This window comes from Thalassophryne amazonica, chromosome 6, assembly GCF_902500255.1.
Source record: "Thalassophryne amazonica chromosome 6, fThaAma1.1, whole genome shotgun sequence".
In the NCBI taxonomy this organism is placed as follows: Eukaryota; Metazoa; Chordata; class Actinopteri; order Batrachoidiformes; family Batrachoididae; genus Thalassophryne; species Thalassophryne amazonica.
In genome coordinates, this window is record NC_047108.1 from 89439223 (window position 1) to 89466727 (window position 27505).

General features: G+C 40.6%; 1 protein-coding gene across 3 annotated transcripts in view; it reads right to left on the bottom strand.

Moving 5' to 3' along the window:
• The window catches only part of fgd (faciogenital dysplasia), a 184896-nt gene that overhangs the window by 117157 nt on the left and 40234 nt on the right, over window positions 1-27505 (bottom strand). Inside the window, exon 1 of one of the 3 annotated variants that reach the window (XM_034172758.1) lies at window positions 17809-18004. The exons of the other annotated variants lie outside the window; for them this stretch is intronic. The gene's annotated coding sequence lies outside the window, so the exon portion shown is untranslated. Of the gene's footprint in view, window positions 1-17808; window positions 18005-27505 lie in introns of those variants that run through there. 3 annotated transcript variants of the gene reach the window in all.

Consider the following 27505-nt stretch of genomic DNA (forward strand, 5'->3'; position numbering starts at 1 on the left):
GAGGCTTCTATTAGGGAGGGGTGTTATTTCAAAAAAATTTGGAAATCTATAAATGTTTGCATGGAATATGGAAATATACACGGAATAAACCATAGCAGGATAAATTTTAGGTCATTTGTCCAAAAACCCATATGGACCAGTGAAGATATCGGGTTAAAAAATTGCCAAAAATATCGACAAAAATGTCATATCTTGAGAACCGCTGCAACTGGAGACTTGAAATTTGGCTCCAAATGTTGCTTGATACCAAGTTTATATTCAACTTTTATAGTAACAATAAGCTTATCTGGTGTTTTTTTAAGAGTAATTGACAAAAAAAAAACCCTAATTTCAGTAATATGTTACGATCAACTGTAACAAAGAAAATCTATGTAGTTTTTATTTCAGGAACATCAGTTGAATATAATCCTCACATGTAAAGAATGACATGGCCACAATGAACTAATTATAAGCAACAGAGTGGTTTTATACGTCAACAGCACATATATGACACACGCGTTACTTGAAATTTTCAAACGCTCCATCCATATGGGTTTTTGTAACCAAATGACCCAAAAATTATACTGTTATGGTTTATTCCATGTATATTTCCATATTCCATGCAAAAATCTTTGAAATAACACCCCTCCCTCCTTCTATAGAAATGAATTGGTAAACGGCTGTCAAACATAAATACACAGAGGTATGTGGAAACTAGAGCCCGACCGATATATCGGCCAGCTGATATTATCGGTCGATATAATTCCTTTTCAAAGTACTCACTATCAGCTGAAATTTTGCCGACAGAATGCCGATAATTTCTCATAAACAGAACAGTTACTGAAATAATGTTTGTGTTGGCAATGTAAAATGTCCTTGCACCGTTTGTTCAGTAGATGGAGCTCTGACTCCATTCAACTGAGAGCTGCTTACACCCCTGCTTAAATGTGTTCATCACCAGCCCACGTAGTTCACCGTCACACTGCACTGATTGGCTGACAAAAGCATGCAAGTAAGTTTATAAGGATGTTGTTTGTAATACCTTTGCGATTACATTCACCCCACATTTCTCCTGTTTCAGTTCAACTCATTGTGATTAACTCAGCTTATGTAGTAATGTGTCAAATGTGCTTCATTGCGTCGGTCACGCTTTTTATTAAGCCCACATTGTGTAGACCTTATTTCTAGCATGAAAAACTTTCATTTACTGCTAAGAGGTTGAAACATTCAGATTCACTGGTCGTCTGGAAGGGTTCTGGGAATTACTGCCGTTCGCCATTAACCATCTGGGGCCAACGCCGTCGTATACAACGGCTGGGTCCAAGCTTTACTAAATTGTAAATAACTTTTTAATGATATGAGATACAAATGTACTTTTTTTTTTTTTTGCTGAAAAATTAACTCCGCGGACTTTCGATCCACCATCGGCCATCTTGGTACTCCTCATAGAAGATGTGTGATGACGTGTGCAATGTGAGTGTCCAATTGGAATTGGTTCTCTGTCATATGGTTTTCCAAAATCCAATCGTACGGCAGATTTACCTCACGTGATATGGCAAAGATTGTTTTCAGGAGTGATATCTTACTAGCTGGCCCATTTGAATAGCCCCCTAACTGCTCCAATTGCATTTTTACATTTTTTGAACTTGAAAATTCCTCTCTGTTATAAAGTTAATCAATATGAGGACAAAGCTTCAGCTTTTAACTCATACCTTTTTTGTTAAGGGACCAAAAAAGAACATTTTATTCATTAAAAAAAAAAAAAAAAAAATTGGCTGATTTATCGGTTATCAGCATTTTTTTCACCCAAATATTGTTATCGGCATCGGCCTCAAAAAATCCATATCGGTCGGGTTCTAGTGGAAACAAGGCAAAACACTAATGAAAGTTTGTGTTTCTTCTCTGATCACTCTAATATTTGTTTTTACAGCAAAACACTGAAGAAACATGTTAGTGTATCCACACAGGACACGTCCAGCACTGTAATGGCATCAACCATGTTTTTGTCACCAGATCTTCTAACCTAAAATATATAATCTTAGAGGTCCATAAGTAGCTTGACAGCAAAGCAATTTTTGTAATTTTGCCACTGTACACCACATTGGTGGAGTTGAAAAACAATCAAGATGTTTAAATAACGACTGTCTTCAGACTTTTATGTCCATGGAGTTCTGTTTATCTTATGAAGTATTCCGAGGACAGACAAACACTGCCACAATTACAGAGAAACAATCAGTCAGTTTTTTTTGACAATTAATCAATTAACTGTTTAGTCTCTACAATAATGTCAACAAACACATGAAGAACTGTCAGAACTAGAACTCAAGGACACACTTCCACATTACTTTCAATTATTCTCTCGATCTCAATTGTCTTGATCTCAATGGGACTAACCTGGTTAAATAAAGGTATAAAAAAGTATGCTGATTGCATCAATAATCAAACGGTCCCCCCCCCCTAAAAATCAGTCTGCCCTGCCTTCGCTGCGCATGCGTCATTTCTGTGCATCAGCCACAGTTCACCGATTATCACCTCATTTCTGCTTATAACTGCGCTCCAGCCATCATCTATCTCAGCAACAGATATCTGAAGCTTTTGTACAACAATCATTTCCACATAAATTCAGCATTATTTCATAATAAAAGACAGAGGAAGCAATCAGTGCGCCGCAGCCAGAGGAGCTGCTGCTGCATTCACTGCGCCTCCGTCATTTCAAATTGTCAGTCACTCACCAATTATCGCCTAGTTTCTGCTTAAAACTGACTTTAACATGATTTAAGAGGTTTTACCTTGTCATCTGGTTGATGGTTAATAATCAGATTATTCCCTTTGATCGCTTTGAGTGTACAGAGTCTGACTCAGATGTACTGCTGTGGTCCAAAATGACACATACGCAGTGAAGGCAAGCCGGACCAATTTTTAGGGAAGGATTGTTCGGTCTGCGACACCGGATTCTTATGAGGTGTTCCATAGCAGGCATCATATGTTGTGTACAGTCCAAAGACCACTGAGAGATTGTGACAATATAATAACAACACAACAATTTACTAATAATAGTGATAATGAAGAAGCCCTGACATCAGTAGATGATGCAGTAAACTTTAGATGAATGCTACAAATCATTTTACTTCTCCATGTTGACACATTCTTCAGTTCTGTTACTGAAAAACACCCATCATGCTTCATGAGAAGTGAAAGGACACTGACAACAGCGTACTGTCCTGAAATTTACCATTTATGGTAGCTCAGCGCTGATGCCAAGCAGCTCCATGTGTCCATAGTAACTCACTTTCCACTTTACAAGGAAAACATTAAAGTCTCCCCCCCAATGTGAATACAACTGCAAAGGACCCTCTCATCAAACATCCCTTCAGGAAAGTCTTCTAACCAAAATTTGTCTCAACGCTCACATGCAGAAATGTATGCAAATGATTAACTTTCGAGACATATAAACACATGCATAAGGACGCTGTTAGTGGCCTCTGGCAGCCAAAGCTCATCCTCCGCACAGCAATGGGATGTAGCTCCAATATTAACTGAAATTTCAAAGGTTTTTGGAGTAAGCTGTGATTTGGAAATCGTAGGCTGCAATTAAATGCAAATGGCCTGAAAGAAGTCAAAGGAAAAGATGTTGAATATTAGTGTGCACTTTTTTCTGTTCTGTTGAAGTCCATCAGAGAGATGCACATGGTTCACTGGAGACAAGAGAGCTGCTAACACTTTCTGACCGACTGCTTAGCCTTAACACAGAAGTAAAGGAAGCACGCACAGGAAGCCACGTATACAAAAAGACAACAAGATTATGTCTTTTTACTGCCGGTCCTGATGAATGTTAGCGAAAGCTGGCTGTATGCACAAACACATTCTGGAGGCAGCAGCAGGCTGTTCCTCAGTCAGTCAGTTGACATGTCTCCTTTTGTTTTTGTTTATTCCTATAATTATCATGCCAACACCACAGGAAATGTCATCCGTGTAAATGGAATGAGACCCCAGGTGCAGTTGGTAAAGAGGAAGTTGTGGGCATAATTACTATGATGATGATGATGATGACTGAGTACACCAGTTGGGGTGACTGTTAAATATGTTGGCCACATGTTTGCATCAACACCAAGGCAGCTTCTGCAGTGTTTCTAACCGGGGTCGAGTGGCTTCTTTCCAAATCAACCACAGAAAGGGGCCAAAGGCAACTTCCAAGTGTTGTCGCCTGAGGGACTGTCTGAGTTTGTGAAGTACTGGAGCAAGGCTAAGACACAAGCCTTCACTGATTTCCTGTAATTGACTAGAAGTATTTCTGTATGTGGTGAAAGCTTGTAGAAAGATTCACTTATTTCAGCAGTGACATTCATGAAAATTCAGTAAGGTATATCTTATATATTATATTCCATTTCTTAGGTGGAACTATGCCAGTATACAAAGGTATATCTAAATATCTAAAAAGGAAGAGCAAAATAGGAGAGTAGAAAAGAGTAGAGTAGAGCCACTTAGGTGCCTGGTCTTGAGAACCAGGGATGGTAGGTTAAAAAGCTTTTTTATCCCATGGGAACTCTCCCTACCCACCCAAGCCTGTCTCTGGATCCTCAGCCTCTGAGATCAAGTGACACTTGGGAAGAGCTCACAGACTCAGGACAGATGAGTTTGGCAATGTCGTTATCTTTGTGGGAGGAATGCCCACGTTTTTAGAGTCCTGGTGATTCCTGTCTTAACATAAGGTTATGAGACTTGGATGCTAACAAGTGACGGAAGGTGATGACTGGGATGTCTTTGGTACTTGGCCTCTTCAAAGGATCTCTAGGTACCACTGGAATGACTGTGTGCCAAACAAATGGTTACTCAGGGACACTCAGCTGAAGTTTATTCTGAAATGGTGATAAGACACATTTTGATTATGTGACACACTACTTTGGGCATGACCCGGCATGCAGGTGCCTCTGCAATGAGGAACCCAGCAACTGGAAAAGGCTAAGGGGATGCTCACGATCCACCTGGCTGCAGTAGACAGATGGCTACTTTCAAGAGGTGGTGATGGATCAGATGCCTGACTGGCTGGTTGACATCCAGGACCAAAGACGGCTCTGTAGCGTGGTAGATACAGTGACACGCAGCAGCAAGTGAGGGTTTCTCTAAGGATTTTGTTGCAGGCAAAGTGACATCCAACAACACTTCGTGGTCAGTGTAAGCCCATTTACATCTGTCAATATAATACACATCCTACATTGAAGCGGCATGTGTATTATACATGTACAGCAAAGTTAGAGCGAGGACAAGCTCTTAATGAGCTTCACTACTTCCTGAAATATTTCCTATATTGTAGAAACCATCTGTGTCTCTACCACAGTGCTGCACTTACGCATGTTTTCTTTTTCCTCTTTCTATTTGAATCATCAGACTTCAGCTTCAGGATTTGGCTAAGGGCTCGGTCACACGGCGTTAGCTGAATGAAGGAAAAAAGTCCCAAAGTCACAAATTGAGAAAAAGTGGACGACTGAGTCCCATCACCAAAAAGCCTGCGAGTGCAGAGAGCATAAAAGACAAACAAAACTGAAACTAACGAAAGAAAAATGAAGCGAATGGTGACCTTGACGCTTTAAACAAAATGAAAACGAAGCACCAGCGTGTGATCATTTCTGCAGCGAGTCTGTGCTGTCTACAGGCTCGCTGCAGCTGCGTTGTCTTGACAACGTGTGCATGTACACGCATGTTGCAGCCAGGGAGGTTGAGAGGCTGGAGGTTGGACGAAGTTGGACGACAGTCAAACGGAACACTGACCGACGGTACGGGAATTACGCAAACAATGAGGAACCGTCAAGACAGAAAGCAGAATACGGACGAATTGACGTTGTCGTCAGGATTCGTTAACATTTTTCAACAGTTTGAAAATTCTGTCAAAGCGCCAGCTACAGAAATGAAGCTGGACCATGGTTAAATGATGTCTCCAAAAGTCAACTTAAGTCCAGATTTCTTGTTTCGTTTTGGCTTCGGTGTCCTTCATTAGTGCTGTGTGACCGGGGCTTAAGAAAGATGTCGTCAATCATTTTAAGTGACCCCTCTTTGTTGAGTGTTAACCAGGTGATAGAATCTCTTTTGTAGTTACGTTTCAAAACACCTTTGCAGACCAAATTTGTAGATATTAGTATGTTTAGATCTGTCGTGAGGAAAACGTTTGCAAATATTAATTAGTCACAGTTTAAAATAAATTTATGCTCCAGTTACACACATAAATCTGTCCCTGTGTTTCAAACCATGTAACCATCATTGCCCACATGCCACCTTTATGTTGGCATGAATCTTAAGTAAAACATCCACCAGAGGGCACTGTCTGCCCTGGGAAAGGTCAAAGATGTCATAATAATGCTTGTTCAGCAACAGAAAAAATTGTAGGCAGCAGTGTAGACATGAGCGTCCTATAAGGTCATTACATATGTCACAACAAGATTATATGTATGTAATACTCTCCTCAAAATATTTCACCATTGTTAACATTCTTTATCATGTCCTTTTGCCAAGGGTTGTATCTCACTTGAAGCCAGTGAGCACAAGACATAATGTTAACGTTGGTTTTTGGTTGAAAACTGGGTGACATCTGTCTGAAAGTCTTTTCACCCACTTTTAAACCAGCAAAAATGTGGTTACATTATCAACATGCCACAAAACACAAATTTCTTTCATTATATGGGTGATTTGTTCAGTTGAAGCTTTAAACAGAGGTGATACTGATTACTGCAGTGAAATTTTTCCCAATTCATTTTTCACTGGTCGATCAAATCTGGTTTACAAAAAAGATGACTTTTCAGTGCAGTTAATGTTTGACATAAAATGACATAAATACAGAGCTGTGCTGGATGCGCGCTGTCAAAAAGAAGCCCTCAGACCACTGTAATGTGATCAGATTTATGGAGTATTTTCAACTAAGAATTTACGTTTATTATTATAATTTGCATGTGCAAGCACTTCTGGAGTTTATGCTTTGATCGCTGCTTACACACATGAGATGCTGTAGGATCCTGACTCGGAACACCATAAAAAAGAGACGTGTAATGTGAACGAGCCGAAGAGATATGAAATTTTATGACAACAACACACTTGGTAAGCACTTTTACTACTGTCTCTCAACAAAACAACCCAGAAATGAGTGTTGTTGCTTTGTTTTTTTATGCCAGTCTTAGGCCTGCTAAGATAAAGCTAGCATGCAAATGCTGACTGAGCATAAATTATTAATCAAAAATATCCCCAAATTATTTTCACCACTGGTTTCATAACTGGCTGTTTGTGCAGCTTGTAATATTTCATTTTTAGCCAGTACTGGAAGCTATGTGATGTGCTAATGTTGTCACAATGCAGAAAAAACTATGATTAAATGTGCTGTATTTTTGTTTTGTTGTGCCTTTTTAGCTGTTGTATTTTCTTGTTTCTGAGAACCACAGTGGAAAGAAGTAATTTGTTTTTGTGTTATCCTTTGGCAAATTGTATTATGTACATGTAATATTGCCAAATTAATACATGCCAATGTATTTACTTTACAAATGTTTATACTTAACTTTATCATGTTATAACTTTAACTTTATCATACTGTGTTAAACTACAATTCCAGTTATAATTGCAGTTATGTTGAAAACTCTGAATCTTTCATGCAAGTATAATTTTTTAATTTTTCTTGTTTTGTTTTTTTTACAGTGTCCATCACATCAAACTTATTTCTCCATCCAGAGGGACAAGGTGAAAATATACGTTTATAACATAAGACACATGTGGTTTGTTTATATTAAAGGTGTTATGTCCAACTTTTGGTTCCTCCAGATGTCAATATTTCCTTATACAGTGGCTTGCAAAAGTATTCAGCCCTTTGGTATTTCATGAATTTTAATTTGTTATGGCGTTTCAAATACTAAAAGTAAATCAATTTCAATTTCAATTTATTTTCATTTATAAAAATAGAATCAGGCATCAGAAAGACAAAAAAAATACTGTATAATTTGCCAGCATTAATCAACAAGAAAAACAGAAGAAATACTAAGGTGATCGCCGGCCACTAGCCCTAAGCTTCACTAAAAGACCCAGAATTTAGGTAAAGCTGAGGCCGCAGCCCACCCCAATTACTAATAACATGAATTAAAAGAGTAAAAAGCGTAAAACAAAACTGTACCAGTATGCTAGCCAGATGAAAGGGAAAAGAAGTGCGTCTTAAGTCTGGACTTGAAAGTCTTCACAGAATCTGACTGTTTTATTGATGCAGGGAGATCATTCCACAGAACAGGGGCACGATAAGAGAAAGCTCTATGACCTGCAGACTTCTTATTCACCCTAGGGACACAAAGTAGTCCTGCACCCTGAGAACGTAAAGCCCGGGCCAGTACGTAAGGTTTAATTAGGTCAGCTAGGTAGGGAGGTGCCAGTGTTGTGAAAGTGTAGGAACACGGACCCACAACAGGGGGCGCAAATGAACGGACAATGGAGAAGATAAATAACAAGTTTTACTATTGTGAAACGAGCACAACCAATACAACAATCAACAATTTGGGGTTAAGCCGAATTCTGCTGGTGTCGTGTGGGCAGGCTCGAAGGTAGGAGACGTCCGTCCAGGTCGAACCGGAACCATCCAGATTTCCTCTGCCACCGAACCCTGGAAGTACTGGAACCGCCAAGTCCCGAATTCCCAGGTGGCCACTGCCTCCGCTCGTCGGATCCGGTACTGCTGGCAAGAGAGAGCAACAACACACAGGTGTGGATGCGGTTGCACCCAGTAACACGGAGAGGGGAGAAGCTGCCTCCACCTCTCGTCCCAAAAAAGCAGGAAGGTGAGTACTTATCTAGTCACTCGGCCTGCGGTAGTCAGCTGTCCTGAAAGGTTTAACAAGTTTATCAATTAACACAGAATATGCTGCAGAGAATGTTACCTCTATCTCAAGGCGATATCTCGGCATCGAGGTGGAGACGCCGTCCTGATGATATACCTCCATGCTGAGTGGAGTCAGCTGTGTCCAGTAATGGGTGACAGCTGTCACCCTGGCTGCTCTCATTAGGCGGCAGCGCCCTCTGGTGCCTGGAGCCCGCACTCCAGGCAGGGCGCCCTCTGGTGGTGGTGGGCCAGCAGTACCTCCTCTTCAGCGGCCCACACAACAGCCAGTCCATGAATAATTTTATAGGTTAGTAGCAGAACCTTAAAATCTGATCTCACTGGGACAGGAAGCCAGTGAAGAGATGCCCAAATGGGTGTAATGTGGTCGAACCTTCTGCTTCATGTCAAAAGTCTGGTTGCAGCATTTTGAACCAATTGGAGATTGGTTCAAAATCAGGCTTCTCAATATAAAAAATTCTAAAATTATCTTCCTTAGACTCAAACTGAAAGTAAATCTCTACAACTTGATATAAATTAATTAAAAATATAAAAGCCAAGCTGTATAACCATGGATACAAAATGCAAAACATGCACTGTGCACAATTTCTCCAGTCACAGTCACGGAAGCCTAAAACCTTTTCTGGGTTGTCTGGGTGTCTTGGTGGCTTTCCTCACTCGTCTCCTTCTTGCACAGTCACTCAGTTTTTGTCTACTACACACAGATTTAACATAGAGTGTCATACTGTTTGTATTTCTTCATAACTGATGTAAATAAAGTTCAAAACATATTCACTGGCTTGGAAATGTTCATGTATCCATCCCCTGACTTGTCTGAAGAAAACTGGCAATTAAAGTGATTATTTACAGGTGTTATACCAAAGGGCTGATTACTTATGCAACTCATCATCTTGGCTTTTATATTTTTAATTAATTTATGTCAAGTTGTAGAGATTTACTTTCAGTTTGAGTATAAGGAAGATAATTTTAGAAGTTTTTATATTGAGAAGCCTGATTTACTTTTTGTATTTGAAATGCCATAAACAAATTAAATTGCGTGAAATACCAAGGGGCTGAATACTTTTGCAAGCCACTGTAAAAGGGAGTAATTGTGTCTGGAGTACAGCATGAAGTCAGATTCCATCTCTGTGTTTGTCTGATCCACACCAAGTAAACTGTCTTTTGGATGTTGTGATTTGTCTGCAGTATGTGCAGAAGCTGGCAAAATGTGTTAATTATATTTATTTATTTCCCCAGGAGGTGATTCTCTGAAAATTGCTGGATATCAAAAGAATGGGGGATGTTCCGGAAAAAAAAATTAAAAACCCTAGATGAACTGAAAACTACAGGACAGAGGATGTTTTCCAATCATTTTCTAAACCCACATGTTCCCATTCAGGGTTGTGAGGTGCTGGAGCCTATCCCAGTGGTCCAGAGGATGCACATCCATTTTTTAATATAAATAAATAAATAAAAAATTCTTTAAACTCTTTCATATAAACCACATAATATGCATTATATTTTAATTCCCTGATTGCCATGACAATCATTTTCTAACTTGCACTGCAAATTACACTAATAATAGTATAATCAAGGAAATCTTAATTTACAAATTACAACATCACAGTATGTGTGTGTGTGTGTGTGTACACATACACATTTGAAATTCAAACGTATGTTGGACATGTTGTATTGATGTCAATTAATTATTTAGGTTTTGAAGAAAAATAATTGTCTTCAGAATTTGGTGTGTGGCTTTGCCAGAAACAAGTAGCACTACTTATTTATTTTAATATATTGCACTGGTGTTGATTTTATTTCTTGGTAATTTTATGAAAAGATTTAAGATTCAAAGAAACTGTCCCCAACTGGGGAGATTCAAAGACATTATTCATGTTGTATTTAAATTGTTGCTTAAATAAATTTATTATGTCCTCTACTGTGTTTATTTTTTTATTCTTTTGTAAACTATTATGATTATACGAGGTCTATTAGATAATAAACCGACCCTTTTTTTTTTTTAACTATATGGATTGGAATGACGTGCGATTACACCAATCATGCTTGAACCCTCGTGCGCATGCATGAGTTTTTTCACGCGTGTCGATGACGTCATTTCCCTGTGGGCAGGCCTTGAGTGAGATGTGGTCCCGCCCTCTCGGCTGAATTCCTTTGTTTCACACGCTGCTCGAGACGGCGCGCGTTGCTTTATCAAAATTTTTTCTGGACCTGTGAGGAATATCCGAGTGGACACTATTCGAGAAATTAAGCTGGTTTTCGGTGAAAAGTTTAACGGCTGATGAGAGATTATGGGGTGTTTCTGTCGGTGTAAGGACTTCCCACGCAGTGGGACGTCGTGCAGTGCTTCCAGGCGCCGTCGTCGGCCTGTTTCGACCTGAAAACATCCTAATTTAAGGCTTAATTCATCCAGGACGTCGTGAGAGAACAGAGAAGATTCAGAAGAGGCCGGCATGAGGACTTTATGCGGATATTCCACTGTTTAAGGACATTTTGTAATGAAAGACGTGCGCGCAAATTCACTGAGTCGTTTCCGTGACGACTCGGCGAATCTGTGTGCGCCGCGACAGGAAAAACACCTCCGTGTTGAAAACCATTTGTAAAATTCAGGCGGCTTTTGATGGCTTTCAACAAGTGAGTAACAGAGAAATTGTTTAACAGCTTGGGCATGTTCCAACTTGCCCGTTAAGGTTTCCAATGGAGGTGTTTTTCCTGTCGCGACCCCCCGCGGTCGGGTCCAGCCTGACATGCGACTCTGCCCGCACGTTCTTTCATTACAAAATGTCCGTTAACAATGGAATGTCCGAATAAACTCCTCATGCCGACTTCTTCTGAAAGTTCTCTGTTCTCTGACGACTTACTGGATCAACAGAGCCTGAAATGTGGAAGTTTTCAACTTGAAACGGTGAGACGCTGCCGCCTCAAAGCGCAGATCACCGTCAGGCACCGTGGGCCGTCCTTACGGTGACACTACCAGACCAAAATCTCTCATTAGCCATTAAAATTTTTACCGAAAAGCAGCTGAATTTATCGAATGGTGTCCACTCAGTTGTGCCTTACAGTTTTGAAAAAAAATTTGATCAAACAAAGCAGCAGTCTCTGAGCCATTCCTAAACAATGAAAAAATCGACGAGAGGGTGGGCAACTCCTCACTCAAAGACTGCCCACAGGCGAATGACGTAACCGACAGGCGTGAAAAAAACTCTCGCATGCCCACAAGGGTTCAAGCATGTCTGATGTAATCACACGTGATTCAAATCCATATGGTTTTTGAAAAAAATAATAAGGTCGGATACTTTTCTAACAGACCTCGCATATGTGCTATTTGATGGTGATGTAATTGTCTCTCAACAGCCAGGCCGATGTATCAAAGTGTAATTTGTGTGTTGGTAGTTTTAACTAAAAATGTTATGGTGGAAAAAGGGAGGACTTTAACACTGAACAAAACTTTTAAAATGGTTATGGTGAAAACACATTGAACACTGGTATACAAGTGAAAATGTACGAGGTCTGTCAATAAAGTAACGGTCCTTTTTATTTTTTTCAAAAACTATATGGATTTCATTCATATGTTTTTACGTCAGACATGCTTGAACCTTCGTGCGCATGCGTGAGTTTTTCCATGCCTGTCGGTGACGTCATTCGCCTGTGAGCACGCCTTGGGAAGGAGTGGTCCCGCCCCCTCATCGGATTTTCATTGTCTGGAAATGGCGGAATGAAAAGGACTTTTTTTCCATCAGAATTTTTTCAGAAGCTGTTAGAGACTGGGACCTGGAAACCATTCGAAAAATTTATCTGACTTTTGGTGAAAATTTTACGGGCTTCACAGAGAATAAGGTCTGTTACTACAGCTTTAAGGACCCCTTTAAGGACGCTCGGCGCGCCGCGCTCCAAGCTGCGACGACGCGGCACAAGCCACCGGACCATTTCTAAACGGATGGCTCTGTGGATACGAGACCGTCGTGTGCTCTTTCTCTGGTTATCACAAGAGCTGGACATCAGCCATTTTCCGGCAGATTTCACTTTTAACAAGAGATTTTGTCATGGAAAGCCGCGCGGACGCTTCGCGCGTAAAGACCGATTCGCTTTGGAAGCGAGACAAAGGAACACCTCCGTTTCGGCGTGTCAGAGGACAAGTTTGGACATGTCCAGCTCTCCACAATTTCACTGATACTTACTGGACTGGTAAGCACTGAAAGCCGAGATAGACATGTCCAAACTTGTCCTCTGACAAGCCGAAACGGAGGTGTTCCATTGTCTCGCTTCCAAAGCGAATCGGTCTTTACACGCGAAGCCTTCGCACGGCTTTCCATGACAAAATCTCTTGTTAAAAGTGAAATCTGCCGGAAAATGGCTGATGTCCAGCTCTATAACCAGAGAAACAGCACGCGACGGTCTCGTATCCACAGAGCCATCCGTTTAGAAATGGTCCGGTGGCTTGTGCCACGTCGTCGCAGCTTGGAACGCGGCGCACCGAGCGTCCTTAAAGGGGTCCTTAAAGCTGTAGTAACAGACCTTATTCTCTGTGAAGCCCGTAAAATTTTCACCGAAAGCCAGATAAATTTTTCGAATGGTTTCCAGGTGCCAGCTTCTGAAAAAATTCTGATGGAAAAAAAGTCCTTTTCATTCCGCCATTTCCAGTCAATGAAAATCCGACGAGGGGGCGGGACCACTCCTTCCCAAGGCGTGCTCACAGGCGAATGACGTCACCGACAGGCGTGGAAAAACTCACGCATGCGCACAAGGGTTCAAGCATGTCTGACGTAAAAACATATGAATGAAATCCATATAGTTTTTGAAAAAAATAAAAAGGGCCGTTACTTTATTGACAGACCTCGTATATAAATGTTCGCATTTACACCAGTTTTCAACTGGGTTTTCATTGCCACCTTTTAAATGATAAATGTGGACGTGTCTTGCTAGCTCAAAATTATAATTTAAGCCCTGGTCCCACCGAATAATGAAGGATGAATAATGAGCCACGGAGCATGTTTTTTTGGTACAAGTCCAGTTATTCAGCAATTGTGGGAGAATGGTGGATCTGAGATACTCTTAGAGGCAGAATATTCTGTTAACGAGGCTCATCTTTGAGCGTGGCGCTAATTTCAACAAGTTCAAAATTTAGCAACAACAGCATGGGGCAGTTTGTGTGCAAGGTACTACGAGGACAAACGAGGATTTAAAGACATGTTTGTGGTGAGGACGATGCAGTTAAAAGCTCATTATCTGAGCACCTGGTGGCTACAAGGACTGGACAGGCTATTTTGGACAGGCTCAGCCCTCTTGCGCACTACAATCCCACCTGCTTTGTGTGCTGGATGCTGTAGATAAAATAATTATTTTGTAGCGGATTAATAATTTCTGTCAGAGCTTGGATGTTGAAAACACCTCTAATCGCTTCTGGAATCACAGAGGACATCTGGAGCTTTTTTCCTGTCTCTGTCTCGTGTGCTGATGTGGAGAACGTATTTGGAACAGCTTAAAAGGTAAGTATTTGTAATGTTTTTATTGTAATAGCTTGGTACAGTTGCATGTTCATTCCTTCTTTATAAGCAGCTGTAAAACTATGTTTATGATAGATCTTGTTATAATGGATCAGATGAGCTCTGCTGTGTGTGCGAGCATTTACGCAAAACGCCAGCTCGCAAAAGAATGATTTTGCAGTCAATAAGGGATGAACACAAAGTTAAAAGTTGGATCACTGTGTCAAAATGACTGTGTGCGGAAGAAATAAAGTTAGTGAGAAGAAGAACTGAACTGAACTTTGAAAACATTAACCAATATTCATGAGTGAGTAGATTGTTGTTTTTCCAATTAGCTGCACCTTGACAGTGCTTCAGAATGTTATCCACCGCCAATCATCTTCAGCTAAATTCGGTTGATGTGCAGACAGCTCCGTAATACTGCCAAAAATTTCCACTAACCAGTTTTATTGCCAAAGTACTTAATTTTATCATGGAACTGCTTCAGATTTAAACAACAACAATACAAAACAATTAAAAAACACATGATGCTTGTGTATGTTGTCATCTTATAATCAAGTTGTGCTGCTTTCTTAATCTTAATGATTATTAAGTGACTTCAAAGACATTTGTAAAGGATCTATTCAATGACCCCAGTGCAGAGAACCACAATGAAGGATGATTTCAAGAGGTTTTATTCTGATTACAACCCCTGGCAATAATTATGAAATCACCGGCCTCGGAGGATGTTCATTCAGTTGTTTAATTTTGTAGAAAAAAAGCAGATCACAGACATGACACAAAACTAAAGTCATTTCAAATGGCAACTCTCTGGCTTTAAGAAACACTATAAGAAATCAGGAAAAAAAATTGTGGCAGTCAGTAACGGTTACTTTTTTAGACCAAGCAGAGGGAAAAAAATATGGACTCACTCAATTCTGAGGAATAAATTATGGAATCACCCTGTAAATTTTCATCCCCAAAACTAACACCTGCATCAAATCAGATCTGCTCGTTAGTCTGCACTCCAAGGAGTGATCATACCTTGGATAGCTGTTGCACCAAGTGGACTGACATGAATCATGGCTCCAACACGAGAGATGTCAATTGAAACAAAGGAGAGGATTATCAAACTCTTAAAAGAGGGTAAACCATCACGCAATGTTGCAAAAGACATTGGTTGTTCACAGTCAGCTGTGTCTAAACTCTGGACCAAACACAAACAACATGGGAAGGTTGTTAAAGGCAAACATACTGGTAGACCAAGGAAGACATCAAAGCGTCAAGACAGAAAACTTAAAGCAATATGCCTCAAAAATCGAACATGCACAACAAAACAAATGAGAAACAAATGGGAGGAAACTGGAGTCAACGTCTGTGACCGAACTGTAAGAAACCGCCTAAAGGAAATGGGATTTACATACAGAAAAGCTAAAGGAAAACCATCATTAACACCTAAACAGAAAAAAACAAGGTTACAATGGGCTAAGGAAAAGCAATCGTGGACTGTGGATGGCTGAATGAAAGTCATATTCAGTGATGAATCTCGAATCTGCATTGGGCAAGGTGATGATGCTGGAACCTTTGTTTGGTGCCGTTCCAATGAGATTTATAAAGATGACTGCCTGAAGAAAACATGTAAATTTCCGCAGTCATTGATGATATGGGGCTGCATGTCAGGTAAAGGCACTGGGGAGATGGCTGTCATTACATAATCAATAAATGCACAAGTCTACGTTGATATTTTGGACACTTTTCTTATCCCATCAATTGAAAGGATGTTTGGGGATGATGAAATCATTTTTCAAGATGATAATGCATCTTGCCATAGAGCAAAAACTGTGAAAACATTCCTTGCAAAAAGACACATAGGGTCAATGTCATGGCCTGTAAATAGTCCGGATCTTAATCCAATTGAAAATCTTTGGTGGAAGTTGAAGGAAATGGTCCATGACAAGACTCCAACCTGCAAAGCTGATCTGGCAACAGCAATCAGAGAAAGTTGGAGCCAGATTGATGAAGAGTACTGTTTGTCACTCATTAAGTCCATGCCTCAGAGACTGCAAGCTGTTATAAAAGCCAGAGGTGGTGCAACAAAATACTAGTGATGTGTTGGAGCGTTCTTTTGTTTTTCATGATTCCATAATTTTTTCCTCAGAATTGAGTGATTCCATATTTTTTCCCTCTGCTTGGTCTAAAAAAGTAACCGTTACTGACTGCCACAATTTTTTTTCCTGATTTCTTATAGTGTTTTGTAAAGCCAGAAAGTTGCCATTTGAAATGACTTTAGTTTTGTGTCATGTCTGTGATCTGCTTTTTTTCTACAAAATTAAACAACTGAATGAACATCCTCCGAGGTCAGTGATTCCATAATTTTTGCCGGGGGTTGTATACTTATAACATTTGATCAAAACAGCAAAAGAGAACTACAGCCAAAATGTGACGCATGGCATCATTGTTCTGTGTTTCCATGATATTTTGTCATTGTTTAATTACACTTTCAATAAATATAACATTCATGCTATGTTGCCTTATGAAAGCTCTGTTTCTACATTAATATTTCCTCAGTGCAGAGCATCAGGCCGCCCTGATGCCACTGAAACCTGCGACTATTGTAGAAGGCCGCTGTGCAGCAGGACCTCCATAATACACGCATCAGCCAACTCCTATGCTCGCTTGGGTCAGCACTGCCACATTGATCTGGGGCAAAAGGTCACTGATTAGTGCCTCCTCCATCTCTAGGCAATGGCACAGTGTCTGCCACACACTCAGCCATGCTCACACAGTTGCTGCCGGTAGTCATGGAAACACTCAGACTCTCCACATCTTTAAAACAACTCCGCCAGTCAGCAAAATTATAGAGTGCCAAAAACAAAAACATACTGAACACAAACACACATAACAGTGGCAAATAGCTGCCAAAATACACAAGCAATGGCAGTGCAATCCTGTCAACTTCAAATAATCTCCGAGAACACTGTGGAACAGTTATGCAATGACATCATCAAGCAGGTAGCCACCTTTCGTCAATGCCACCTCGGCTCTCAGCCGGTGCTTTAGCGAGCTTGTGTGGACTCCGGGTCATCAACATGTCAGGGTGTTTAATCAGAGATCGCACTGGGGCAGTGAAGTGGAAAAAAACAAACCATCAGCAGCCTTCATGGCTCGGGATGTGACTCACTACACATCACTTGGCCTCTGAAATTACCCGCTGTTCAAATGATCAAGAAAACCAAACTAGAACCGGAGTCCAAGGATCCAAAAATACTGCAGAGAAAAACTCAAACCAGCACAAAATCAACCTCATTGCACGTCGCTCAATAAAACATGTAGACGGGCATGTGTATTTCAAAAGGCATTGAGAATTAGCCCACATTCAGCCCCAACGCTATGAACCCAAACAAAACTCAGACTGATTTAAAAGCGTTTTCTCTTCACTGTACTCCTGCCGGGGGCCACATTTATTCTCACACAGATGCGCTTTGAAAATCTGTTGCAGAAGCACTGATATTAACTCACCGGCTAATCTCCGTCTGCCATCTGCTTTATCAGTTTTCACTCTCTCAAGCTGAACGTCTGCAGATCCCGCTGTGTTGTTGTTGTGCGACACAAACACAAAGTCTGATCCAGCAGACCGCCGAGTCAGAAGAAGGATGTTTAATGAGCCCGGATGCTTCCGGAGCTCTGACAGGGAGACGGTTCGAGTGTGCTTCTGCTACTACTCCGCTCTGACCAAATCCACCAACACTGCCGCGCTCTCTCTCCTCCTCCTCTGCTTCCTCCTCCTCCTCCTCCTCCTCCCCTCTACAAACACTCTCTCCCAGCCCCAAAAAATGCACTTCGTTCCAATGCTCTCCCTGTTCTGATCCCTACACTATTCAGAGCGCTGGACGAAACAATGCCTCCGCGGCCGCCACTCTCAAAGGAAACCCGGAGCAGTTCTCAGCCGGCAATAATGCCTCCCAACTGTCGCCATGGAAACTAATGACAGCCTGGGCTGGCAGGGAGAGGGAGGGGGAGAGTTAGGAGAGAGAGCATGGAGGAGGGAGAGAGGGAAGAAGTGGCTGAATGAAAGATGGGGGGAAGTGTGGATGACTATTAGTGGGCGTGTCCGCATGGTTGTTGCGTGAGTGAGAGGATGTGAGTGAAATGGAGAGAAGGGGGGAGGCTTCAGCGCGGCTAACTTTGGTCACAACGTGACGCTCTGACAAGGTGTCGCTGAATATAACCATGTAAATAATGAATGCCGCTATATTCCTCTGGGAGCCACTTTACTGCCGGCCTCTGGGGAGGACATCCGTGTCTGTGTGACTTCCCTCCCCACAGACATGAGAATCACAAAAGCTGGCAGGATGACGTGACCAAGGGGCTCCAGCGCTCTTTATATGCACATATAAAGAGCACACACACCCCCTTCCATATCTTCCTATGCCCTCCTTCCCTCTCTGCGGTTGGGGTGACATCAGCCTGAAAGACGGAGTGACATTTCCCGACACCCACCCTGAACACCACAGATGAATGCCCCCAATAACCATGGAAACACTGCTGGAATATTCTCCGTTCCTAAACCATAACAGGGCTTTAAAGCCAGGAGGAGCGGAAGAGAGGCAGAATGTCAGGGTGGGGCTGGAGATGGGTGGCTGTGGTCGATTTAGTATCAGCAGGAGCTTTAAAATTGGAGATGAGTGGCTGAAAGTGGGTTGTACTCGTTTCACCAAAAGGAACCCCGCTCGCTCGCATTTGACCTGACCTCCACCTGAACTGATTCAAATTCTCACCACAGCAAAATGTGCATTATTCTGGATGGTGTTGGTGGGCAGTGGGGATGGAAGGACAACAGGTGTCGCACCTCACGGCAATAAAGCTCATGGCTCAACCTAGAAGACTGTTCATTTCATTCATTTATTCATTTTCTGCAGCTTATCCGGCTCTGGACTATCATCTTCTACACTGTAGTGTGCTGAGGCAGCACGCTGAAGCCAGCTAACACAAACAGACTCAACAAGCTCATCAGGAGAGCTGGATCTGTCCTGGGGGTTGAGCTGAAGTCTGTGGTAGAGGTGTCAGAGAGGAGGATGTTGAGGAAACTGCTCAGCATCTTGGACAACACCTCCCACCCCCTACATGCCACACTGACGTCCTGTCAGAGCATCTTCAACTACAGAGTGAGACCACTGAGGTGCACCACAGAACGCTACAGGAGGTCTTTGCTACCTGTGGCAATCAGACTATATAACTCTTCCCCTTCTGTAGGATGAATACATAATGAACAGAGTTATTCAGTTACTAAGAGTTATGTCCAATATTATCAAACATTTTGTGCAAATGCCTTTTAGTCATTTCATATAAATTTGTTGTACTTATTGTAAAAGAAAAATAAATAAAATACTGCTCACCGTTTACTGTTTCAGTACTCTGGCAAAATAATTTCCTTCAGGATAAATATCTTATCTTATAGTGGTTGTAGAGCAAGCAGCTCTCCCACACTTCCCTATCCTCAAATAAGTCCTTGAACTCTTCCTGGGGGATCCCGAGGTGTTGCCAACCACCTTGGGAAACATGATCCCTCCAGGATGTCCTGGGTCTTCCCTCAGGCGTCCTCTAAGTTAGAAGTGCTTGGAAGACCTCCCTAGGATGAAGACCAGTGAGCATTCTCCCCAGATGCCTGTACCACCTCTGCTGGCTCCGTTCAATGCAAAGAAGCAGCGGCTGTACTCAGTCCCTCCTGGATAGTCAAGCTTCTCACCGTGTCCATGAGTGTAAGCCCAGTTACCCAAAGGAGAAAGGAGGAGTTTGCATCTGCATCCTTGCTCTTGAGGTCATTACCAAAACCTTATGACCATAGGTGAGGATTGGATTATAAATCAACTGATAAATCAAGACTCTCAGCCTTCCATAAGACCTCCTGAGGAAAAATATTCTTCCATGAAAGAAAGACATGATCAAGAATTGGCACTGCAGCTGCCCTCAAGACCAATCCACATAAAGGGGGAAAGCCTATTTTGAGCAAGAATAGAGCTTTTCCTTTGTGGGTTATCTAATGAGTGATGGAGGTCAACATGCACCCTCTTTACACCAAAGAGAGGAATGTGAACTGTGGGTTCGAGAGGAATGCTGAAAATCTCACCATCTTATAAGCTCATGACAGTCAGAGGTTGCAGCTCAAAGTAGAATTTGGCTTTAAAGGAAGAAATTGGAGGCTTTGATTTCCATCCTGGAAAAAGCCAAGAGATACGGAATCGGACTGAGTGACTAGTAAATGTAAGCTCCCTGGAACAGTTCTTCTTAACCACATACGGCCAGGCTTTCACTAATTACAACATTCATCCCTCTCCATCTGTCCACAAAGAAAAAACTGTCGTTATTTGTGGTGTTGGTCACACAGGAATACGGATGGTTGCACTAAGTCATCTGCTGTCGCCCTCCGCTTGACTGACTTATGGAGGTCATCCGTCACACATTTGCGTGATGGGATCAACAAATACACACACTCCACATGCAAGCATCTACACACAGCAGTAGACTTGACACAAGAATGGAAAATAACAAACATCCCCATGTTTTAGTCCCAAGCACGACCCCAACACCCCCACCCCCATCCAATGAAACTAATAACAGACAATGACACACTGATGGTCAATCTTGAGGCTTTGTGTGTTTTTACAAAAACTGGGATATTTTATCCCAGAGTTCACCACACATCAAGTTCTGTACACTCAACATCACCACTGAAGATTTTTTCTTTTTTTAAACCATTAATCAGCTGTTTAAAGATGATCAGAAAACAGCAAAAACAAATTACTCTCACAATTTGTGAGAACCTAAAGTGACATCATTCATTCATTCATTCATTCATTCATCCATCCATCTTCTGTACCTGCTTATTCTAATTAAAGGTCACAGGCAGTGACGTGTGGTGAGGTTGACGGCTGGTGAGGCACTGATTTCATCACAATCAGATTTACAAACATATGAACTCCACAGAGTAGCTTATTCACCGATTGATTGGCAGCAGTTAATGGGTTATGTTTAAAATCTCATAGCAGCATTATTTACACATACAAACTGTAACACACAAAATGCACATTTAATAAAAAAAAACATTATTATGGTCTTACTGTTACTTATAAATAAAGTCCATGTGCCGCTCCTTCTGAACAAAAGCATCAATGACTTGCTTGTGGAAGTTTACCTTATTTTCCTTCAGTTTTAAAAGTCTCCCTGTCTCTGTGGAGATAACTGCCAGGGAAGAAAGTCGTCCTTCATCAGTTCTGTTCCGACTGTATGTTTGAAGCCTTTTGTGGCTTTGAGTGGTAAGTGGTCGACTGTTCGTGTTTGATTTGACTTCTCTGTAAATTCTTTAGGCCACAATATCCCATCTGTGTCCATTGTCACTTACATTGTCACAAGTTGAGAAAACAAGGCAAAAAAAGGCAGTTTCTTACCGGACGTCCACACAGCCAGACTTTACGTGTGTCCCACTTCATTTGAAAAGAGCGGCTCTTCTGTTATCTGAAGCAAACCTTTTGGCTCTGGTGTTGGTCTTCCTTTAAATATTACCTCCTGCTTCGATTGATAATTGTTTCAGTTTGGATATGTAATCCTCCATTCTGAAAGCAAAGTCCAGGTGAGAGGGAAAAAAATAAATGAACAGCTGCTCTTGTAGCTTGCTGTCACTTATTCTGCAGCTGAGGAGTTACTGCTGGAAGAATCCCTGGGATCACTAGTGCCCCCTAACATGAGGCAGGAGAACTGCGTGCCTCACCTATTGGCTTTTTGCAGCTGTTTTATGAACGCTCAGCACATGAAACACGTTACACAGGCATAGTTGTTGACAAAACACACTGTACATTATCTACATCAGCTAAACTATGTAATTTAAGTTCATATAACCAAAGTGTTATATGTTACAGAGAGACAGTGAGACAAAGTCTTATTGCGCAGCATGCCAGCAGTTAGCCCAGCGACTGCGCAATCCAAGGTGAGGCACAACTGGCTGCTGCCTCAACGCACGTCTCTTTTCAGAATTTGAACGGCAAATGTGAAAATTCAGCAATTTCGAATAAAAAATAATCTAAAACTGGTGAAGTTAAAATGAAAATAACTTTAAAGTACAAATCACTGGATAAATATAACCATTTAATTTAGTTTTTCATTTTACATTTTTTTCCATGATTACATCTCCTAACCGCACGTCACTGGTCACAGGGGGCTGGAGCTTATCCCAGAAGTCATGGGGTGTGAGGCAGGGTTCATGCTGGACAAGACAACAGTCTATTGCAGGGCGACATACAGACAAACAAACACATTCATACCTGCACGAACACCTAAAGTCAATGTAAAGTCACCAAGGAACCCACGTGTACATGAGGAGAACATGCAAACTCCACAAATAAAGAACCAGGCAGCAAGTGATCCCACAACTTATTTACTGTGAGGGCAGAGTGTTAACCACAGGCATGTGCCCTGCATGTTTCCACTCTCCCTGCTCCATCCATGGTTAATTAACTCTGACAGGTGTGCTCAGCCAATGAGGAGCTGGGAAACACCATCATTAAATAATCAGGTGTTAGTACAGCAGGTAGACAAAAAACATCCAGGAACCGACTTGGGTAGCTCCGTCTTAAACTGAGGTGTGTAGTGCTGCTTCATAGCTGCTGTGAGCCAGCACAGATCAATAAAAACCTCAGTGCAGATTTTCTGGCATTTACATGATGCAATTTTCAGGAATGCCTGACATAGAGAGGTTCATAAAACACAAACACCAAGCTAGTACACACAGAAAAGTGAATTAGCTCATGAAATGACAAAGAAACTGAATCGCCTTGCCAGTTGTAGGTAAGGCAGGAAAGAATGACTACCATTCATCATTCATTGGTTGAGTCAGGTCAACTGGACTTGTTTTTTGACCCAACTCAACCTACTCTTGATACCATGACCTGGATGACTGAACATCTCCACAGGGGTTGTTTTTTCCCCTCTGCAACTAATATTTCCTATGATGTTCATGAGAATCTTTGGCCAATCCCAGACTAGCAATAGAATGCTCAGGCACAATAAATATGATTATTATTATTATAATAATTTGAAATGTACGTCCACCACCCCATTGTTTGATACTGGTAAAAACACATACACTATTTTAGTGTATTCTACATTGTTTATCACTTGCTTTTTTTTCCCAGTACATTTCTTTGTCCACACTCTGTGCTCAGTTTTAGAGACTGTCTACTCCAGACAGATTCAGCACACAGGACCATACTGTTTGTATTTCTTGATGAGTGATGTAAATGGAGTCAAAAACATATTCACTGGCTTGAAAATGCTCACGTATCCTGATTTGTCTCAAGAAAACCTCCTGTTAAAGTGATGCTTTATGTGTTTTTTCTAATGGGAGCACATATTTTTGTCTGCAGGCCCGGATCCAGACCGGTTTGGACCGATGCAGTTACATCAGTCAGATTTTTTTTACACATCGTTCGTCATCTGTAAAAAAAAACTCGAATAATCCCGAATAGGGCACTTATTTCAGCAAGAAACGGTGAGTGGTTTATAAATAGTTTTCAGATAATAGTGTGTTTGAAAGGCATTCTATGATGACTGAAATTACATTTTCGGTTGTTTTCCGTCAACCTATACAGATTGTCCGTAAATTATATGGATTTTTCCGAGTTTCAGAGTCATACGGACGTACAAATAAATGCAGATATTCAGGGTTTGGTCTGCAGCGGGTCTGTAATCAACCGTTTCTGCAGCGCGACTCCACTTTGAAGCGTGAACCATTGAAGCAATGCTTCGATCCGCTGGTTCATTGGTTCTTTGATTCGCTGCTCTTCAGAAACGGCAAGTCCGCTTCTTAACCCCTCTCAAAGCCATTAAATGCAGAGTGGTGCTCTGTATGCACCACTCTGCATTTAATCATTAGTGACTGATCTCTGCTCCCCTCCACAGCATGTCTTTTTCCTGGTTCTCTCCCTCAGCCCCAACCAGTCCCAGCAGAAGACTGCCCCTCCCTGAGCCTGGTTCTGCTGGAGGTTTCTTCCTGTTAAAAGGGAGTTTTTCCTTCCCACTGTCGCCAAGTGCTTGCTCACAGGGGGTCGTTTTGACCGTTGGGGTTTTTACGTAATTATTATATGGCCTTGCCTTACAATATAAAGTGCCTTGGGGCAACTGTTTGTTGTGATTTGGCGCTATATAAATAAAATTGATTGAACTGATTGATTGATTGGATTAAAGTCACTAACTGGGACTCTTGTCTTGTTGCAGTCAAGAAACGAGAATCGTCCTCCGTTCCTATGGCACAGCTCCAAACACTGCGCAGCTCTCTGCTGAGACAGGGTCCCGTCAAAATTAATAACTTCAAAATGAATTTCCACTTTAAATAAAATGACACCTCTTACAAACGTTGTAATACAGACAAGAAACTACAATCGACTAAAACGTTTTTTCATCTCAAAATGAGACGTGCTGTATTTCTTAAATTACATCCTGACGTGCAGCACAGCAGCTGCAAGAGCTCAGCTCAGATATATGGAAATACATTCATGCCAATAATGTCTGAAAGGAAATGCTTTTAACAAAAACTACAGATTTTGTTTATTCCTATTTATGTCCAGAGATCAAGGAGCCACCATGTCAATTTTTGTTATAGTGTTGTTTTTTAGGACATCATATTTATACGAATAAGAAGTGTTCACTATGGTCCATGAAGTATAATAAATATATTAAAAGAAGTGTGACAGTGTATGTTGCACACGAATAAAAAAATGAAGATTATTGAATAACAAGACACATACGATTTTTATTTTATCATTGGGCAAAAATGCATCTGTCAGATTTTCACTCTGGATCCAGCCCTGGTCTGTGCCCTGATAAAAGGGCATACTTTCAGAAATTTTAATGTGAAGAAGCCTGAATTCTTTACATTATGAATGAATGAATGAATGAATGAATGAAATGAATGAATGAATGAATGAAAAACTGTTTATTTCGAACATTTGATACAACAACAATTACAAGATAGATCAGTAAAGACAACAACAAAAAAGTTCCTACTGTGTACCCAACATGTCCGAAAAGGGGTAGGGTGAAGCGTCAGCTTATTTATCCCTACCCCTTCTTCCCCACAACCAGTAATACCCTTTGCCACATATACACATAGATTCCTACACACCTAAACCGATATCAATATATATATATATACATATACATACACATATATATATACATACACACATCAACATACATACACATATACATACACATATATACACATATACATATATACACATATATATACACAAACATAAATATACACCTACACATACCTACTTACATACAAAATACTATATATTTACAAGCCGAAGCAAAAAACAAAAACACCCTAACCCTCATTACCCTTCCTCCTCCCTATACCCAGAAAAAAACATTTTTGTACCGCTGTTTGAACTGGTTCATGCTTGGACATTGCTTGAGCCCCACTCCCAATCTGTTCCACATCCTCACCCCACAGACAGAAATACAGAAACCTTTTAATGTTGTTCGTGCCCACTGATGCTTTAAATTAAATTTCCCCCTCAGACTGTAATCCCCTGATCTGTTAAAAAACATATTTTTAATATTTGCTGGAAGTAAATTGTTTATTGCTTTATACACAATTTGTACTGTTTGAAAATGAACCAAGTCTGTGAATTTTAAGAATTTGGATTGTAAAAATAGTGGATTTGTATGATCTCTATAGCCAGTATTATGAATAATTCTTATAGCTCTTTTCTGCATTACTGATAGTGATTGTGTTGTACCTTTATAAGTATTACCCCATACCTCTGCACAGTACTGTAAATATGGTAAAACCAGTGAGCAGTAAAGAATGCGGAGTGAGTTGTGGTTCAGAATATGTTTCGCTTTGTTTAGAACTGAAATGCTTCTTGACAGTTTACTTTGTATATGTTTTATATGAGTCTTCCAGTTTATCTTATCATCTATTATCACCCCCAGAAACTTATTTTCATGTACCCTTTCAATATCTACCCCCTCGACTTGTAACTGAACCTGTATGTCTGTATTACAATAGCCAAATAACATGTATTTTGTTTTACTTAAGTTTAATGATAATTTGTTTCTGTCAAACCATATTTTCAATTTTCCCATTTCTATACTGATCCTCCTCAGTAACTCCTGCAAATCCCCCCCTGAACAAAAAATGCTTGTGTCATCTGCAAATAATACTAATTTTAATATTTTGGAAACATTGACAATATCATTTATATAAATTAGAAACAGTTTTGGACCCAATACTGACCCCTGTGGGACGCCACAAGCATTGTCCAAGCATGATGATGTATATTCCCCCAACTTCACAAACTGTTTTCTGTTACTTAAGTAGCTTCTCACCCAGTGCAACACCAACCCCCTAATCCCATACTGTTCAAGTTTATTGATTAATATGTCATGATTAATTGTATCAAAAGCCTTTTTAAGGTCTGTAAATATTCCAACTGAATGTAATTTGTGGTCTATGGCGTTTGTAATCTCCTCAACTGATTCTATTAATGCAAGTGATGTTGAACTATGTGCTCTGAATCCATATTGACTATCAGTAAGTAATTTATGTTTATTTATGAATTTGTCTAATCTATTATTGAATAACTTTTCTAATAATTTGGAAAATTGTGGAAGCAAAGAAACAGGTCTATAATTTGTGAAGTGGTGTCTATCCCCAGTCTTATACAGCGGCACAACCTTAGCTATTTTCATTTGATTGGGAAATTTACCGGTTTGAAATGATAAGTTACAGATGTATGTTAATGGTTCTACAATCCATTCAATGACCTGTTTTACCACCACCATATCAATTTCATTTAAATCGGTAGATGTTTTATATTTACAATTATTCACAATGTCTATAATTTCATTTCCATCCACTGCTGTGAGGAACACTGAACAGGGATTTCTTTCTATAAGATTATTATCCCAATCCTCAGATTGGGAATCGGGAATTTTTTCTGCCAAGCTTGGTCCAATATTTACAAAAAAATTATTAAAACCGTTGACTACCTCATCCTTATTTTCCTTCTTGACATTATTATCAATGAAATACTGAGGGTAACTCTGTTTTTTATTACCATTTTTGATAATGCTATTTAATATATCCCATATTCCTTTAATATTGTTTTTGTTATTATAGAATATGTTACTATAATATTCCTTCCTACAT